Genomic DNA, 20,528 nt, shown 5'->3' with positions numbered 1-20,528 from the left:
TCTTGGCTTGACTTTGAGTAGGGAAAAGTGTGTGTGTGCAGCATACTTTGGAGCAGGTAATGGAAAGCATGCTGGGATAATGGTTGTACAGGAAGCTGCCATGACACCTCTACCAGGGGTAATTTGGGCAGACAAAAACTAGACTCTGGTAGGTTGGCAATACACACCGCCACACACAACATACACTTTAGAGACAAGCACACACACACACACAATTACATACACACACACGAACACACACCTGATATGACGCAGCAGCTGCCATTACTGCTTTCCCAGTGGCCTCCGCCAAAGTAGTGGGCCAAGACGGGAAGAAGGACAGGTGGGCGGGAGGGGGAGAGGGGGGGGGGGTATCGATGGAGAGAGAGAAATAGAGAGATGGCACGAGAGAGAAAGAGAGCAAGAGCGATTGATTGAGAGAGATAAATAGAGACATAGAGCTGTGTAGAGAGAGAACAGACTGTGGTGCCGGGCTCTGCTCTGAGATATTACAGGTTAATTAACAGGGTGGCACGGACGCAGCATGTCATGTGTGCAGCCGGGTTGAGAGGTGGGCGAGACAGAGGGGGCGAGGTGTGTGACATTCAGCCTGGCCTCCTCACATGTCGGTCGGGAGCTCTACTCTCCCTCTCTCTCAACACCCTCTCCCTAGCTGTCTCTCTCTGCATATCACCTATCTCTCTCTCTCCCTACATCGCTTTCTCTTTCTCTCTCTGCATATCACCTAGCTCTCTCTTTCTCTCCTCCTCTCTGCCTAATTCCCTCTCTCAACATCTCTTTCTCTCTCTCATATCACCTATCTCTCCATAAACACCATTATGCCGTTCACACTCACTCAATCTGTCCACTGCTGCTCCGAGCCAATCAACTGATCCCTCCTCTGCTCCGAGCCAATCAACTGGAAGATACATGTGGCAATAAGAACAGTCAGGCATTCATTCTACAGGGAATGGCATTAAGTAAAGGCCACAGAATGGGAGATATCAAAATGAATAAGCCTAGGTCTATAATAATATCTTAAAACACACTGTAGAATATTCTAGAAGGACATCTCAAAGCAAATATAGGCCCAGGACTATTACAAGGTGTAAACCACAATCTACTGTAGAATATGTGTCTGTCGAATGTGTGACATGTCCCACACTAGACAACCTCCGTAAAGCTATGACCAATCAAGGACACACCCCCAGCTCTATCAAAGTGTTTGACATCGAGACTAAAACCACCGTGAACACACAGAGAAAAATGTTCAGTAAAACCAACATAGTCAATTCCAGGGGATTTGGAGCCCTTGTTTGATCGAAACTTGTTGGGGGGAATGGAACTAGCAGTGGGCTTTAAAACTAATTCCCATATGGTTGTGCATAGACAACATTTTCTGTTTTAGGAAAGTCACTTCTAAATGTATTTTAAAAGACAAAAAAAGTGTGTTTATTATCAAACTTAAGGGTCATATCCTTCCAATGATTTCCCCTCCCTTAACTCGTATCTAGCCTAAACGCCCAAAGCCACCATCAAATTAATAGAAATTGGTGGATTTTTTTGTTTGTTGGCAATTTTGTTGTTCAAATGGACAATGAGACAATATATACAATTACTTGGGTCTGTAACAAAAACCATACAGGTCTCCCAGTGGTATAATATAATAACACATGGTTGGGGAATGTGCATTTTTCATATTTTCCATCTGAATTGATGGGATAAGGAGGTATGGTTTTGAAAAATACACCTTCCCCAACCGTGTGTTATTATATTATATCACTGCAAGACCTGTCCAACATTTCAAATTGAACTGAAACACACATGTAGCCTGGCTACCAGAGTTAGCTTAGCTGAGAGTTGGCCTAGCTACCAGAGTTAGCCTAGCTGAGAGGTGGCCTAGCTACCAGAGTTAACCTAGCTGAGAGGTGGCCTAGCTACCAGAGTTAGCCTAGCTGAGAGGTGGCCTAGCTACCAGAGTTAACCTAGCTGAGAGGTGGCCTAGCTACCAGAGTTAACCTAGCTGAGAGGTGGCCTAGCTACCAGAGTTAACCTAGCTGAGAGGTGGCCTAGCTACCAGAGTTAACCTAGCTGAGAGGTGGCCTAGCTACCATAGTAAGCCTAGCTGAGAAGTGGCCTAGCTACCAGAGTTAGCCTAGCTGAGAGGTGGCCTAGCTACCAGAGTTAACCTAGCTGAGAGGTGGCCTAGCTACCAGAGTAAGCCTAGCTGAGAGGTGGCCTAGCTACCAGAGTTAACCTAGCTGAGAGGTGGCCTAGCTACCAGAGTAAGCCTAGCTGAGAGGTGGCCTAGCTACCAGATTTAGCCTAGCTGAGAGGTGGCCTAGCTGCCAGTTTGTTTTTTCATTTCCCCCCTTCACCTCTTTCTCTCTTTCCTTACCACTCGTTCTCATTAAGACTATGGAAAACTTGAGGAGCGGATGGGTCGATGTTTTAATTTTTCAAGTGCTTGTAACCATTAGACGGCACCAAATCATCCATCAGGCAAATGTGTTTCTGGTTAGGGCCTGTCAATTTAACAAGTAGCGATGCTCAATATGCAAGATGTATTACACTCCATTTCAATAACCTTCATTATTTCTTTCAAGTGTCGTTCGTTTCGGTTTCTATTTCCCTTCTTATCCACACACACACACACACACACACACACCCTCTTTCACCGACAGCAGCAGAATCTCCTTGCCAAATTCAGTACTTGAGCCGCACACCACTCCGAGCCAGGTGACATTTGATTTGCCATTGATCAATCAGAAGCAAAGCCTCATTCCCAATTCCAAACCATTGGCCACAGACATAACATGATACCTGCGTGCCAATCCACCCCATCTAGACTTGAGGAAGGGTGCAATTCTATATCTTTGTGGTGCTGCAGAAAATTCCAAACGGATAAAATGTGTGGGATGTTGAATTCCAACTGAAAGAGCCCATAAACTGAAGTCAAGCACACGTAAATGAAAGCTCTCCAAAAATGCCTACCATTGCCATTAACAAACCTGGGCTCAAGTGAACCCATTTAAACAGTTCTGGTGTTCTCTCAATAATAATAAAGAATATAAATTACCGCAGACTACAAATTGTAAAACAAAGATTGCAACAGAGATATGTGTTTTTTAAATTTTATTTATAAAAACTGATTCATTCATTTAATCCATGCACACTCTCCAAAACAGCTGAGCAAAACAATTGAAATGTAGCCTAACCACAAAAATCTAGTCAAACCACAATTGCGAAATAAATCTTTTCAAAACCATTTTCTCTGTAATTGCTAAAAAAAACAACCCAATCCAAGAAGATATATAAACAACTCATTCTCAACGAGAGCAAAGGACCACATCCTTCTCTCTAGGTCCCAAATGGCACCCTAGCACCTATATACAGTAGTGCACTCCTGTGGGCCCTATAGTGAAAAGTAGTGCTCTACATAGGGAATAGGGTGCTATTTGGGATACAGCCTCCAATTACACCTGCCATGATCACTTTGGCTCAACTGTAGTGGTCGGTCGTTATAACAACAATAGGGAAGGAGCACTTGAGAAAACATGTAGGGCTTGGAATTGTCAGGGATCTCACGGTACAATACTATCAGGATACTTAGACGCCGATATGAAATGTATTACCGTTCGCTGTTCCAAACGTATTGCTCACTATATGTCTGCTGCAGAGAGACGAGAGAGACCGTGAGAAAATGAGTTTTTGTCAGTCGGGAAATAAAAGTGCTGAAAACACATTGGTTCACTATTTAAAAAGAAGATGGAGAACAAGTCATGAAGGAAAAATACTGTAATTGTGGTGCAGGTACAGCCGACTACGGCCAAAATAATATTGCAATATTGCAAAAACGATACAATATATTATTTTTCAATAAGTAACTGTATACCCATCACTAGAAACATGTAGTGGATAAGTTCTGTGTGTGTGTGTGTGTGTGTGGGGGGGGGGGGGGGGGGGGGGGGGGGGACTGTGTCTGTGTGAGAAAGAGGGGGGAAATCCCCCCAGTCTGTTGTCGCTTTAATGAACATATCTGTCCCTGGCTGGCTGGCGGGCTCGGCTTTAAGAGGTTACAGCGTCCCAGTCTCAGTCTCTACCTCATTCTGGTCACAAAGCTGGACTTTGTAGGAATGTTGATCTCTCTCCAAAAAGCGAGGGTGGGTTAGCCTCAGCTCCGGCCTTGGCTCTCACTGAACTGAATGGCTGAATCAGTCCCAGGCTCAGCCACAAAGAAAAGAGAAGAATGATAGCTTGATCAAGACTGCTTCACCGAGAAACAAGTCTGCTTCACCGTTCTGTGAACTACCCCCCCACCCCCCCGACCGTAAGAACGCCATGGGGGGAAACGCGGTTCATATTTGTGTTCCATGACCAACCGTTTATTTACTGCAGCGGTCATACAAAACACAGCGCAGAAGAAATCACACAGGTCAAACATATATCTGCTGTGAAAAGGAAAAGGTCAGAGTTCAGAGAGATTAAAAGCAGGCATACATAAAAGAAGCTACGCTTCAAAGCATCATGTCTCCACAAGACCACTGTAATATCAGCCGTGCTGAAAGGGAAATCGCCATTTTCAATGACTGAATGTCAGGAATTTCTCGGGCCTATTTTTAAATACGGTATTATACGTCAATTCTTCTAGCCTACCTGAACACATTCAAATCAACAACACCATATATCAAAGAACGTGTGGTGTATCTGGTGTCTGAAACTAAGACATTACATTCAAATTACAGAGAGAATAATCACTACCTTACCTTCAAGCTGAGCTCTTGTCCAAAGTGTTTTTTAATCAGTCACTCACAGATAGTTTTTTCATATATAGTATTGCCAAGACTGTAGGCTACTCATATTCAGTACAGTACTCCTGTGACTGTACACAAGTTGCTCAGCCGGGTTCCTCTGTGAACGAGCAGCGCCCACATTTTAAACAGGTACGGCAGAATAGGGGCTAGGTCACATGGTGTTGAGCTGACGTACCCTACACGCCTGACGGAACATTGGGCAGGCGGCACACCAGCAGCCAATCAGAAATGGTTACGGAGGGAGCATGGTAAGCGAATGGAGCAGGGCGGTGTGGGGAAAGCACACTTCACATACCGTGCTATGAGGAAACATCCGTCACGAAAATACAGGAGTCAATCATTGAGAGGTCTAAAAAGCCATACTAGCGAAGCCATACCAGTTCTTTAGAACACAGACAAAGCTGACAAAGAAACATCACTTCAACCATAACACAAAAAAACAAAGAAATTCCTTTACATTTTTCAATTATTATTATAATTATGATTATTGTTTATCTTACTGTACATCTCAGACACTTGGGAGAGATACACCACTAGACCTTTCAGTAAAGGATGTACATCTTGTACATCTTTAACCATTGGGATTTATAAATGCAACAGCTGGGGAATGGTACATTTTCTGCTTGACGCTGGAGGGTAAATTAATAATGGCGGAAGTCGCGCTATCTCAAGGATGATACTCATGAACGCACACACAACCAGGAGACCAGACCGGTGTGTTGGCCCATTTGGCAGACACAACTCATCACCAACCCTGAAGCAACAGAGCAGCGGAGGGACACAAACACACACAAACAGTGGAGTGACACACACACAGTGGAGCAACACTCACACACACACACACACAGTGGAGTGACACACACACACACACACACAGTGGAGTGACACACACACACACACAGTGGAGTGACACACACACGCAGTGGACTGACACACACACGCAGTGGACTGACACACACACACACAGTGGACTGACACACACACACACAGTGGACTGACACACACACACACAGTGGACTGACACACACACACACAGTGGAGCAATACACACACGCACAGTGGAGCAATACACACACACACACAGTGGAGCGATACACACACACAGTGGAGTGACACACACACACACAGTGGAGTGACACACACACACACACACAGTGGAGCGACACACACACACACACACACAGTGGAGCGACACACACACACACACAGTGGAGCGATACACACACACAGTGGAGTGACACACACACACAGTGGAGTGACACACACACACACACACACACACACAGGTGGAGAAAGTATTGGGAGCTGGAGGTGAGATGTGTGGGGAGTCGGAGGTGAGACGTGTGGAGAGCTGGAGGTGAAACGTGTGGAGAGCTGGAGGTGAGACGTGTGGAGAGCCGGAGGCGAGACGTGTGGAGAGCCGGAGGTGAGACGTGTGGAGAGCCCGGGGTGAGACGTGTGGAGAGCCGGAGGTGAGACGTGTGGAGAGCCGGAGGTGAGACGTGTGGAGAGCCGGAGGTGAGACGTGTGGAGAGCCGGAGGTGAGACGTTTGGGGAGCCGGAGGTGAGACGTGTGGAGAGCCGGAGGTGAGACGTTTGGGGAGCCGGAGGTGAGACGTGTGGAGAGCCGGAGGTGAGACGTTTGGGGAGCCGGAGGTGAGACGTGTGGAGAGCCGGAGGTGAGACGTTTGGGGAGCCGGAGGCGAGACGTGACTTGTGTGGAGGAAGGAAAACGGGGAAGGTTCAGGACAAATGATCCAGGGGTCGGATTCGGGGCAGCCCCATCCTGCCCCCACTGGCGTCCAGACACACATTCACGCACACACACACTTCATTACATCCCCATCAAAGCATGTAACTGGCATAGACCACTCACTGCCGAGGGTCAATGTCTCAACTCCAGTTGAGCGTTCCTCTAATGTGTGTCAATATAGTCATTGGCTGTAGGTACGTGGATGGTCCACTGACATAATATGTCAATAAGTAGTGTCTTAAGAGCTGTATCGCATGTTGAATATTCGGTTTCAGGTTTTTCATCAATGAGTTTGTATTGAAAAAGTGATTTATGAAATTGGGTTTTTAAATCTTTTTAAGCAGGTTGTTACCTGGAAATAGCATTTTGCAACACTTTGTTAGTAAGCACCAAAGCAGGAATTCTACAAGGGAGAACCAGGATGTTGTGTTCCAAACACGATCAAATTCAGGGACAGAGCGAGCGGGATTGAGTATTGTTGAGCCAACGGAAAGAGTACATATTTTATTTTTGTTGTCGCACCAAACACACATTCACACCTCCAGATCTCTATTCATTGTCAGTTCACAGACCACATGTTAATTTCACATCAAACCATATGGTTCCAACTAACACAAGAGATTCAGCAAACATCTGGAAGAAACATATTTTGAACCATATTTTACACATAAAAGTTCTTGTCAAACTAGAATTGTCCAACCACATAAATCCACAGTGAAACAACCAGTTTACAGTGAGCCTACATGTACCAGAGCCCCCCAAATGATCCTACATATTTAGATATTGTGAAACAACCAGTTTACAGTGAGCCTACATGTACCAGAGCCCCCAAAATGATCCTACATATTTAGATATTGTGAAACAACCAGTTTACAGTGAGCCTACATGTACCAGAGCCCCCAAAATGATCCTACATATTTAGATATTGTGAAACAACGTGTGTTTACATTGGGCCTACATGTACCAGAGCCCCCAAAATGATCCTACATATTTAGATATTGTGAAACAACCAGTTTACAGTGAGCCTACATGTACCAGAGCCCCCAAAATGATCCTACATATTTAGATATTGTGAAACAACGTGTGTTTACATTGGGCCTACATGTACCAGAGCCCCCAAAATGATCCTACATATTTAGATATTGTGAACACACAGAGATGGCAACAACAACACAGAGATGGCAACAACAACAAAGCAATCCATCATCATTTTAGACGCTGACATAATGCCATCATAGCCTGTAGTGCCTGGAAAGGGAGGAGTCCATTCATATTTTAGTGAGGTTCATAGGGAAAGACAATTGGCTGATGTTAGGAAGGGCAAAATAAATCTGAAGGCGGTTGGAGTTCGACACGGGGAAAAACGATAGAGCCAATAAAACCACTCTAAGCTTAAATAGTGTATGTGTGTGTATGTGTATGTGTGTGTGTTTGTATTCATGTGTGTGTGTGTGTGTATTTGTGTGTGTGTGTGTTAATCCCTTTGAAGTACTCTGCACCTTCACATTCTATAAAGAGAGGTGGAGAGGGAGAACATGCTCTTAAAAAGGGAAAATAAAATCGAAAACATACAAAGGGTCTGGGTGTGTGTGTGTGTGTGTGTGTGTGTGTGTGGTGTGTGTGGTGTGTGTGCATCATTACAGAGACACACAGAGAGGTTTCCATTCCGATAATACATTGACTCTCTGCAGTGCTGTTCATTGCATCAGCAGCCATCGCCATCGGACTCGCAACAGAACAATACATAAATGCATCAATACAGCCTGAGTGTTTTAGCAGGTGTATTGGGGAGTGTGTGTGTGTGGGGTTCACTGGGCCAGAATAACATCCCCACACACAGCTGCCTTTCATTAAGGTTCACATGCTGCTATCCTAACAAATCGCCTCCCTCGAAGAGTGGGAGGGAGGGAGGGTGGGGGGACGGCAGGCGGGGATGTGTCGGGGTGTTTTTATGTGTGTGGGGGGAGGAAGTGTGTGTGTGTGTGTGTGTGTGTGTTTGGGGGGGGGGGGTGCGCGTGTGTGTGTATGAAATAAATCACAAACATTCACCTTTCCCCTCTCCAATCTCTCCCTGTGATATGTTGTGATTGACAAAGTCCCAGACAGACAGAGGAGCTGTCCTCCCTTTCCCTTTCCTTGTCCCACCACGCCACCACTTCACAAGTGCACTCAACTCAGTGAGCTGAGAGCTGCTCGGGAGCTTGGCTGGGGCTGGTGTGCACTGTGCACTGCTTGCCCGTGGCGGAAGGGAGCCTCTCCTCTAACCCCATCTCCTCCTCCCTCCCTCCCTCCCTCCCTCCCCTCCTCCTCACCCCCGACCCTCCCCCGTTTCAGCATGGCTGGGCTGCAATGAGCCCTGCTCCAATGAAACACGCTATTCCAGGCAGAGTGTGGCGCTCGGTGCCGCCGCTCCTCTCCTCTGCTGCACTGCTCACGCACCACACTTAACAAGCTGCTGGTGAATCAGCCTTGTGCATGCCCTTGGTGGCTATTCCCTTACTCCCTTCTCTTCTATACATCTGGCGCTCTACCTTGGCCTCGCTTCCGTTTTCATGGTTGCTTTACCACTGCCACCGCCTGTCTAAGGAGAGGAGGCATTCTCTTCTACAGGCCTCGACGTATCTCTCTTGCCCTATCGTTTGGCAAGCCTCTGAGGTGAAGTACTGGGTCTTCTGTTCAAACGGCATTGATCTGATAGTATTAATGAAGCAAAGGCACATTTGACAGAATTAACACTTCAATATGTCACTGAAAAATGAATTAGAGGCTATATTTACACAGAATAAACCATCTGGTGCACACAGGGAAGTAACGGCGACTCCTGAATAAGAACACACACTGTTGATGCGATCAGAATGACAAGTGGCAACCGTCTTTCAACCGGTCACACCTGGGCATGGATTTAGAGTGAGGATCACGACGGCCAAACGGGACTTTTTTTTAACATCATTATAGTAACAAATGATGCCTTCTCTCCTTCCAAAGTACCCCTCACAACCGCCACCAAAGGCCCTGTCATGAGGTTTAAAAAAAAAATCACTGGCTACGTATGAGTAACAAATGAAACCTCAGATCTCCAAAGTGATCCCATCAATCATCTGAGAGTTAATGTGAACTAATAAAATCTGATTTCTTTGGACATGGGAGATCGACGTCCCCTAGTGCACCGAACTATGTCAGAAATTGATTATTTGACCCGCTCCACTCCACCTCACCCTGCTCCATCCCGTCTCACTCCACCTCACCCCGCTCCACCCCACCTCACCCCGCTCCACTCCACCTCACCCGCCTCTCTCCACCTCACCCGCTCCATCCCGTCTCACTCAACCTTCCTGCTCCATCCCTCCTCACTCCACCTCACCCGCTCCATCCCGTCTCACTCCACCTCACCCGCTCCATCCCATCTCACCCCACCTCACCCGATCCATCCCGTCTCACTCCACCTCACCCTGATCCATCCCGTCTCACTCCACCTCACCCTGCTCCATCCTGTCTCACTCCACCGCACCCGCTCCATCCCATCTCACCCCACCCGGCCCATCCCGTCTCACTCCACCTCACCCGGCCCATCCCGTCTCACTCCACCTCAACATGCTCCATCCCGTCTCATTCCATCTCACCCGCTCCATCCCGTCTCAATCCACCTCACCCGCTTAATCCCGTCTCAATCCACCTCACCCGCTTAATCCCGTCTCACTCCACCTCACACCGCTCCACCCCACATCACCCCGCTCCACCTCACCCGCTTCATCCTGTCTCACTCCACCTCACCCGCTTAATCCCGTCTCATTCCACCTCACCCGCTCCATCCCGTCTCACTCCACCTCACCCGCTTAATCCCGTCTCACTCCACCTCACCCGCTCCACCCAGTCTCACTCAACCTCACCCGCTCCATCCCGTCTCACTCAACCTCACCCCGCTGCACCCCACCTCACCCCACATCACCCCGCTCCACTCCACCTCACCCGCTCCATCCTGTCTCACTCCACCTCACCCGCTCCATCCCGTCTCACTCAACCCCACCCCGCTCCATCCCGTCTCACTCCACCTCACCCGCTCCATCCCATCTCACCCCACCTCACCCGATCCATCCCGTCTCACTCCACCTCACCCTGATCCATCCCGTCTCACTCCACCTCACCCTGCATCCATCCTGTCTCACTCCACCGCACCCGCTCCATCCCATCTCACCCCACCCGGCCCATCCCGTCTCACTCCACCTCACCCGGCCCATCCCGTCTCACTCCACCTCAACATGCTCCATCCCGTCTCATTCCATCTCACCCGCTCCATCCCGTCTCAATCCACCTCACCCGCTTAATCCCGTCTCAATCCACCTCACCCGCTTAATCCCGTCTCACTCCACCTCACCCCGCTCCACCCCACCTCACCCCGCTCCACTCCACCTCACCCGCCTCACTCCACCTCACCCGCTCCATCCCGTCTCACTCAACCTTCCCGCTCCATCCCGTCTCACTCCACCTCACCCGCTCCATCCCGTCTCACTCCACCTCACCCGCTCCATCCCATCTCACCCCACCTCACCCGATCCATCCCGTCTCACTCCACCTTACCCTGATCCATCCCGTCTCACTCCACCTCACCCTGCTCCATCCTGTCTCACTCCACCGCACCCGCTCCATCCCATCTCACCCCACCCGGCCCATCCCGTCTCACTCCACCTCACCCGGCCCATCCCGTCTCACTCCACCTCAACATGCTCCATCCCGTCTCATTCCACCTCACCCGCTCCATCCCGTCTCAATCCACCTCACCCGCTTAATCCCGTCTCACTCCACCTCACCCGCTCCACCCCGTCTCACTCAACCTCACCCGCTCCATCCCGTCTCTCTCAACCCGACCCCGCTGCACCCCACCTCACACCGCTCCACCCCACATCACCCCGCTCCACCTCACCCGCTTCATCCTGTCTCACTCCACCTCACCCGCTTAATCCCGTCTCATTCCACCTCACCCGCTCCATCCCGTCTCACTCCACCTCACCCGCTTAATCCCGTCTCACTCCACCTCACCCGCTCCACCCAGTCTCACTCAACCTCACCCGCTCCATCCCGTCTCACTCAACCTCACCCCGCTGCACCCCACCTCACCCCACATCACCCCGCTCCACTCCACCTCACCCGCTCCATCCTGTCTCACTCCACCTCACCCGCTCCATCCCGTCTCACTCAACCCCACCCCGCCCCATCCTGTCTCACTCCACCTCACCCGCACCATCCCGTCTCACTCCACCTCACCCCGCTCCACCCCACCTCACCCCGCTCCACTCCACCTCACCCCGCTCCACTCCACCTTACCCTGCCCCATCCCGTCTCACTCAACCTCACCCGCCCCATCCCGTCTCACTCAACCTCACCCGCTCCATCCCATCTCACCCAACTTCACCCCGCTCCATCCCGTCTCACTCAACCTCACCCTGCTCCATCCCATCTCACTCCACCTCACCCGCTCTATCCCATCTCACCCAACCTAACCCGCTCCATCCCATCTCACCAAACCTCACCCTGCTCCATCCCGTCTCACTCCACCTCACCCGCTCCATCCCATCTCACCCAACTACACCCCGCTCCATCCCGTCTCACTCCACCTCACCCTATATCCCTTCTCACTCCACCTCACCCGCTCCATCCCGTCTCACTCCACCTCACCCGCTCCATCCCGTCTCACTCCACCTCACCCGCTCTATCCCATCTCACCCCAACCTAACCCGCTCCATCCCATCTCACCAAACCTCACCCACCTCACCCGCTTTATCCCATCTCACCCAACCTAACCCGCTCCATCCCATCTCACCAAACCTCACCCGCTCCATCCCGTCTCACTCAACCTTACCCTGCTCCATCCCATCTCACCCCGCTCCACCCCACTGCACCCCGCTCCACCCCACCTCACCCCGCTCCACCCCACCTCACCCCGCTCCTCCCCACCTCACCCGCTCCTCCCCACCTCACCCCACCCCGCTCCACCCCACCTCACCCCGCCCCACCCCACCTCACCCCGCTCCTCCCCCTCACCCCGCTCCACCCCACCCCACCCCGCTCCACCCCACCTCACCCCGCTCCACCCCACCTCACCCCGCTCCACCCCACTCCACCCCGCTCCTCCCCACCTCACCCCGCTCCTTCCCACTCCACCCCGCTCCTCCCCACCTCACCCCGCTCCTCCCCACCTCAGCCCGCTCCACCCCACCCCACCCCACCCCACCCCGCTCCACCCCACCTCACCCCACCTCACCCCGCTCCTCCCCACCTCACCCCGCTCCACCCCACCTCACCCCGCTCCACCCCACCTCACCCCGCTCCACCCCACCTCACCCCACCTCACCCCGCTCCTCCCCACCTCACCCCGCTCCTTCCCACTCCACCCACCCGGGAAGCATTTGTTTGGCAGCGATAGAAACCTTTGTCTGATTTAGGCCTACCAGGGGTGGTTTCATAAAGATAATACCTTCTGCAAAGAAGGTGTGTCAAATACATCATGATCCGATCCTCACATCTAGACATAAATGGATTTATTATTTATTATTTCGTTTTTCACAAACTAACTTTTGGTGTTTGCTTATTACCTTCAAAATAGTGGTCTTAAATGTTATTGTTTAGGGCGCGAATTTAAATGCAGCAATTTCCTCACTAAAAGGCAATTAAATATCTTTAATTATGGTTCTTGATTACCTAGCCTAATCATACAGTTCCCCTTTGCAACAATTTCAGTTATATAACTGAAGGGTCACAGGATCAAATGACATCCAGCAGGCATCTAGAGGACGCATAGCAGTACTGTATGTGGATGCCAGTGCCATACATTATGTAGGCTGGACGTAGACTACACTAAACCAAACAGACGCGTTTACACTGTACGACAACCCAGTTGTCTGCCCAACAACAGCCCTGTGCCTGCTCAGAAGACCGACAGGCCCCCTGTGCCTGCTCAGAAGACCAGGCAGGCTCCCTGTGCCTGCTCAGAAGACCAGGCAGGCTCCCTGTTCCTGCTCAGAAGACCAGGCAGACTCCCTGTTCCTGCTCAGAAGACCGGCAGGCTCCCTGTTCCTGCTCAGAAGACCGACAGGCTCCCTGTTCCTGCTCAGAAGACCGGCAGGCTCCCTGTTCCTGCTCAGAAGACCGGGCAGGCTCCCTGTTCCTGCTCAGAAGACCGGCAGGCTCCCTGTTTCTGCTCAGAAGACCGGCAGGCTCCCTGTTCCTGCTCAGAAAACCGGGCAGGCTCCCTGTTCCTGCTCAGAAGACCGGCAGGCTCCCTGTGCCTGCTCAGAAGACCGGCAGGCTCCCTGTGCCTGCTCAGAAGACCGGGCAGGATCCCTGTGCCTGCTCAGAAGACCGACAGGCTCCCTGTTCCTGCTCAGAAGACCAGCAGGCTCCCTGTGCCTGCTCAGAAGACCGGCAGGCTCCCTGTGCCTGCTCAGAAGACCGGCAGGCTCCCTGTGCCTGCTCAGAAGACCGGGCAGGCTACAAACCAAAGTTAAGCTATCAAAAATAACATAAAACTTCCTCACACAATGAAAGTGAGCACAATCATTTGAAAAAATAGAGTAAAAATACCACAAAAGATGTACAATACTTGAGTGAAAATGAGAGACAGCTTGAACAGAACAGAACAAATTTCTGGCCTCTTTCTCTCTCCGAGAAACACACAAGACTGAACTATAATAGTTTAACTGTGTATCAAATCTCTCTGTGCAGTGCCACATTATAGCCTGGTTCAACTCCATAAGACCCAGTCCCTGTTTAAACAAAAGCCTATTTAGGAGGATCCAGGAATCTTTCGTCAGGCCTCTATCTTCAGTCTCATTTTTCAGACGCAATTACAGAACATGAAGATACCTGGGCTCTTTGTTTTACCTACACTGGCTGTCTGCACCATGTCCAGGCTGTTTAGAGGGCACTGGTCTGAACCTACTGGAGTCAACCACTATAAATTGATTATAACAATAAATCAAACATTTTTTTTACAAGAGCGCAATCTAATTTTACAATGTTTAGAAAAAAGGAATTATGTTATGTTGAATTATATGAAATGTTGTCATTAAAAATACTAGTGTGTGTGTCCCTCTATTTCTACTTGAAAAAATTTAATAAAATATTTCACCTTTATTTAGCCAGGAAGGCCATTTGAGAACAAGTTCTCATTTACAACTGCGACCTGGCCAAGATAGAGCAAAGCAGTTTGACACATACAACAACACAGAGTTACACATGGAGTAAAACAAACACACAATCAACAATAAATAAATAATGCTACTGACTAACGGTGGTGTGCTGATTCTGAGAACAAGATGCAACATAACCTTATGCACCTTGTCAATGAAATAATCTACAACTGTAAAGTGGTAGTGCTGACCTTTAAGAAAAACTGAAAACAGTCTCTATGTACTGAAATAACCACTAAATGTGTCATAGCATTACACATTTAAACTGGTGTTTCTGATGTTCAATAAAGTATCTATTGACTGTCTAATAAATCATTGTTACAGGCCTGCTGTATCTTCAACCAATATAAACCCTGAAACAATGTTTCACCCCACATCTTAAAATAGCCTAACCTGGGGGTTACATTCAAATGAACGAATTACGGAACATTTTAATTCTGCTGTAGGCTAAAGGGACCTCCAGGCTCAGTGCCTCCGGGGAAAAGAAGGGCACAGGGTAAAGAAGTGAGCCAAATCACACACTACACACACTGCACCATATCTATCTAAGGGACAACGACATGATTCATAGTCCTTTTTAAAAATGTATGTGACCTGGAAGCTTTTAAAATATTTTGGTATACCGGTAGCGTATTCTATTATATCGCATTGTTGGCATCCCCGTTGGATAAAGACTAGGGTCTATATTCAACCCGTAACGCTGAAGAGCCGCTTTATAGCGCAATTGAAAATTAAAGGCAATGTTCCCGCGGTCGCATAGACTGCATTCACGGTAAACGCGGTATATATGTTGGCTCAATGTAAATTATATGTATATGTATATCTGCAATCTGTAACGCTTCAGCGATACACATTGAACAAAGCCCTAAAACTACTTATATGGGGATAAATCTGTCAGGCTACATATTTAAGGACCCAGTGAGTGGATGAAGCCAGTCCCTTATAATAAACCAATACACGTTATTGATAACCAGCACCGTATGCCCAGAAATGATGACAAACTGAAAGCTTTACAGTGTTCTGTCATGTGTTTTGAAAGGTCCTAGATAAAACCGTAATGATACAGCGTATTAATAACACAGTGGAGCAACATATCATGTATGTGTCGCCTTTGTAGAGAAGGAAGACATCGAGGTATAATTTTTTTTCTCCATTTGATGCATTTGTCTGATTATCGACTTGTGCCCTTGTCGCCAATGAGCACCGGATACAAACGAACACTGGCAGAACAATTAAAGGACTAAATACATCTACATGAGCAACAACAATGGCACTCATAATACGCAGAAATGTCTCCCAAATTTGCGAAATAGCAACAATGTCAGAGAACTGAACAATTTAAAAAAAATAACTAACATATAGTTGTGTGGATGGATTAAATTACAGGATAAAATTACTGTAGGCCTTCAGCTGTACGCAATCAAATGGCAATTTATATATATATATAAATTGTTGCTTATTTTAAGCACGTGTGCAGATACCAGGTGAACTATTTTAATGTGTCCAACAATGCGTAATCAAATAACATGCACATACGCCAGTTTATCCTGGTAAAAGTAGTTCAGAAGTTTCACAACACACAACAGACATAGACGCCTCAAAATATTAAATGGGATTTTTCTATGGCACCTCTCATGTCAAGCGCGTGTAAAACACGAACCGAGCGTAATTTATCAACAACTCTCACAGGAAGTAAACACCAGCCATACCAATACCCGGCTAATAAATGTGTTTATCATTTGGACAATATTAAAATAAATAAATTACAACAGGACAGTACAGTTTTAGGGCCCTACCTGGCGTGGATTTGTCCGATTAGAATCCCATTGTTGTTCAGTACCGGTGGGTCAAAACTTCACCAAACGATGCTCCAACTTCTAGGGAATGCGTCGCTGTTTTCTGAATGGAATAGTCGGTGGTAAAACAAAGGTTCTGGCAAACACAACTCTCACTCCAGCTATTTCAAAACGATAGGATAGTCCCGTAGCTCAATGGAAATATAAAACATACCAATGTCGCCGACGGGGTGTTGACAGGTATTCACTGCCCGGGAACAACAGTGAAGACTGTCTGATCACTCAACAGAAGAGGACAGCGCAGTGCAAGAAGCAGAGGATTCGAGCATGACACCGTCCAGCAATGACAACCACACATGTGTAACTACTGAGGACCCTACCAACCACAGACGACACAAATCGAGGGGAGATCGAGTTACGATTGTTGTAGCCTATTTGCGCGGAGAGAACCACTGCCTCCGTAAACTTCAGTCCCCTTGACGTAAACAAAACGAGCAAAAGAAAGGCACTCTCTCACACTCTTCCGACCGCCAACGGTACAAGCAAGGTTGCTATTTTGTATTTTCAAAAGAACGGAGAGGTCTCCGGGTCTAGATAGATATTGTTGTCCTGCGCGCGATGGAGCGTCTCCCCCTTCTCGCAGTCAGTCGATGTAAAGACCCAGTGTTCCCCCTGCTGCGTCCAATCAGTATGTATATCTAGCACTATATGATAATAATTTAAGGGGCATCCATGAGTTGCGTCGCGGTGTGATAAATGACTCCTCGACGGATCTCGAAGCAGATGAAGATGTCTGCGTTGGTACTGATTAGGCTGCACACTCAGATAATGGATTTAGGGCTTCGATTTGGAGAGGATGGTGTATAGGCGTAGGGTTATTTGTTTAGTACAGAGCAGCTTGCAGCCGACATCAGTTGTTATGACATGTTAAGAAATGCATCATTTTGTTGTTTTATTTTACGGTCACATATTTGTATAAGTAGGTTGCCATAATTAGGCCTGCTTAGAGATGGCATGGTAAAATGATTTGGAATTCCGTCAAACGAGCAGTACTGCCAGGTACAGTAATAACCGATTGTGTACTTTTTCCAGCAATATTACAAGATGAAACTGAGGACAAACAGAGCACAACATTTGAACATATATTGCAGCCAGCCACCCCACTAGAAAGTAAAAATAATGACTATAATCTGACTGTTTTTCTATTCCTGCCAACATGCAGAGGCAGCCCATAGTTGCACATGTTCTTTTGCTTTGGCTTTGATACCAATGTTAACAGTCAAATGTCAGGAGGTCATGTCTGGGTCAAACAGTTGACTGAAACTGAAAATATGCACATATTTTACAGCCTTTGATATACACTAAGTGTATAAAACATTATGATCACCTGCTCTTTCCATGACATAGACTGACCAGGTGAATCCAGGTGAAATGTAGGATCCCTTATTGATGTCACTTGTTAAATCCACTTCAATCAGTGTAGATGAAGGGGAGGAGACAGGTTAAAGAAGGATGTTTAAGCCTTGAGACATTGATTGTGTATGTGTGCCATTGGGGCTCTCGGTGCAAGAGGCGTCACTACAGTACCTGGTTCGAATCCTGGCTGCATCACATCCGGCCGTGTTTGGGAGTCCCTTAGGGCGGCGCACAATTTTTACACTCAGTGTATAAAGCCCACAAATATTTAATAGAGACCAATATTTCTTGCAACTAACCAAACCAAACACACATTTTGAGAAGACCAAATATGGTTTAACCAGCATTGTTCTTTGACCCGACCTGGGAAAGAGCCAAATATCAGACAGTCCACCTGTTCTACCAGTGATAGAACTTCTGCCTCTTCTTTTTAACTGTAAAAATCAGACAAACAAGCTCAGGGGCAGAGTCATCATTTTAATAAGGGTCAAGTTAGAGTTGAAACAGTTATGTTGCAACTGCCGTTCGGCTTTGCCACTGAGCCCCACCTCTGAGTCCACATACCCGTGTCTGTCTTTTCCTGATTTGAAAAACATTTGACTGAATCTCATGAAACTAAAAACCCTGTTGAGACAGACCTACACCCAGACACACAACCTGTTACAAGCCAAGCATAAGGGATGAACTTTTAACAAGCTTTGCCCTCGTTGCCCTCCTCTGATACCTCACCTCAGACTGAGTGCATGGCCGGTTGCTGGGCGGTTAACAAGTGCAGTAGATAGACGTACACAGCTCAATATCCCTAGTCCCTCCCTGGTTGGGGTTGGGTGGAGTGAAGTGGAAGCCGGTGGGAGGGTGGTACTGCCTTGCACCAAAACCAAAGGAAGCATGCCATGTGTTTCTGGTTGCCATGGCGGCGTGGTGGAGAGCTAGTGCATGTGAGCGTGGTGCAGTGGTCATGACATCATTTGATTGTAACATCTCAACCTCTCTCACGTCTCCTTATACGAAACATGGTCTTGCCTTGAAAGGACCCATTTCAGGTTTAAAGGTTTAAACACAGGTTGGATTCAAAGTAATGGCTGGACTGAAAATAGCCCCACCCTGCAGTGTCGAGGTGATAGGTTAAAAGGTAGGACATTATTACGCAAAAAATATATATATATATAATTTGTTACAAAAAATGACAACTGGACATTATTCTGTTAAAAGAAATAACTATTTAGGGAAGCAAGGAATACAAGAGGATGCAATGTAAGGACTGTACAATACAATATAGCCGTTAGCCGTTAGCCCTTAACTCAAGTCATTCTTTTTGCTATGAGTTATAAAAGTGTTTCCTTTTCTTGTCTTTCTCTTTATGTATTCTTCATTTAGCTGGCACTAATCTGAGGGACAAACCCGTAGAAAGGACAAGTCTTTGGGAAGCAGGGCATAATGGACATAGCGCTGCTACGGCTGTGCTGCCAACCACGGGGAGAACTGCGGCATAGCAGTTAGCATTTTCACAGCAGGCCCACTCAATCTGAAACGTTTGAAGCTAGTTCAATGTTTTTCACATTGATTGGGGATTTAATTCAATGCCCACTTTACCTTTGAAGTCTGTTTTTGTCTGTTTAATGGACATAGTGAATGAACGATGGAAGGAAACACTATAGCCCGGTAATACAAATGCTAACTGCTATTGTGTGAATCATTTCACAACAAAACTAAAAACACCAGTATAACTAGTGGAACTAACGCAGATAGAAAATAAATATTGCAGCACGTATTACAAAATCCGGAATTCATATCTAGCGTTAATTATTTCAGAATTCTTATGTCAATTTTGTTTATTTCTTTCTAGGCCAGCGCCAGTATTTCAATTATTGCTCAATTGCTCTGAGAAACCAAACAAATCATATTTAGTCTTTTCAGAGAGCACTCTATTCTCAACAAGTTAGCACAATTAAAAGCCATTATCCGTAACATTGTTCTCTCTCTGGTCTAAAGCCTCACAATTATGGATATCAATCATTCCGTACACTCCGATATCAATCATTCCGTACACTCTATTCAGAATAAAAGGACACGTCCATCCACTGATTCTAACAGCCTAATCAAGAAAAAAGCGCTGTGCAATGCCGGTAAATAGACATAGATGGGCTCTGGCTGAAAGAGGAGATAGATTGATAAATACATAAGTGTGAAAGTAGAATAAAGAACCCCTGGTGTTTGAGATACGGTCCAATCACACAGAAATCATTCATACCAACTGTGAGATAGAAGACACATCAACATCATCAAAGCACTTCATCTCTCTATCCCCCTCCCTCACCTTGTTCCTCCCTCACTACCACACATTAACACACACACACACCTGGGGGGACATTTCGGATTTTCCAACCAAGAGAATGCAGATTTATTCCCTGTTCCCCCATCACCAGAGAATAAGAGATAAGTCAAACTGAGGAACAGACGGGCGGACGGACAGAGAGACACACAGTGACATGTGGAAGTGACACGTGTGCCATCGCTGATCCCAGAAGCTGGGCCTCTGGGGCTGCCCAGAACCAGGGATGGAGCAGAGCTGCCTACAGCTTGGCAC

General features: G+C 47.6%; 1 protein-coding gene across 1 annotated transcript in view; it reads right to left on the bottom strand.

The window, feature by feature from the left end:
* Positions 1–17,199, bottom strand: part of LOC109900466 (teneurin-3) — a 383,528-nt gene extending 366,329 nt beyond the window's left edge. Inside the window, exons 1-2 of the mRNA XM_031828225.1 lie at positions 16,740–17,199; positions 16,526–16,628 (exon numbers count right to left, since the gene is read on the bottom strand). The gene's annotated coding sequence lies outside the window, so the exon portion shown is untranslated. The remainder of the gene's footprint in view (positions 1–16,525; positions 16,629–16,739) is intronic.
* Positions 17,200–20,528: the final 3,329 nt, after the last annotated feature.

The sequence above is a fragment of the Oncorhynchus kisutch genome, linkage group LG7, assembly GCF_002021735.2.
Source record: "Oncorhynchus kisutch isolate 150728-3 linkage group LG7, Okis_V2, whole genome shotgun sequence".
NCBI classification, from domain to species: Eukaryota; Metazoa; Chordata; class Actinopteri; order Salmoniformes; family Salmonidae; genus Oncorhynchus; species Oncorhynchus kisutch.
This window is presented reverse-complemented; position numbering and strand designations above follow the sequence as displayed.